Here is a 229-nt window from a genome sequence, read left to right as displayed (position 1 = left end):
CTTCCCTGAGCTGCAGCAGAGCGTTGGGGTTGGGGTTGGGGTTGGGGTTAGGCCTGTTTAGGGCACATCAGAGTGACACAGAGTGGCCAGAAAGCTTCAAAGGAGGGAGGAAGCTTGTGTGCCTGCCTGCCTGCAGCTGAAACAACCTGCCTCTGGGGAATGCAAACAAACTGGACAGCCAACAGGGCCTGGTTTCTGGTGAAACCACCTCATGCTATTCTGTTGAATG

This window comes from Acipenser ruthenus, chromosome 32 (genome assembly GCF_902713425.1).
Source record: "Acipenser ruthenus chromosome 32, fAciRut3.2 maternal haplotype, whole genome shotgun sequence".
Lineage (NCBI taxonomy): Eukaryota > Metazoa > Chordata > Actinopteri > Acipenseriformes > Acipenseridae > Acipenser > Acipenser ruthenus.
Note: the sequence above shows the minus strand (reverse complement) of the source record.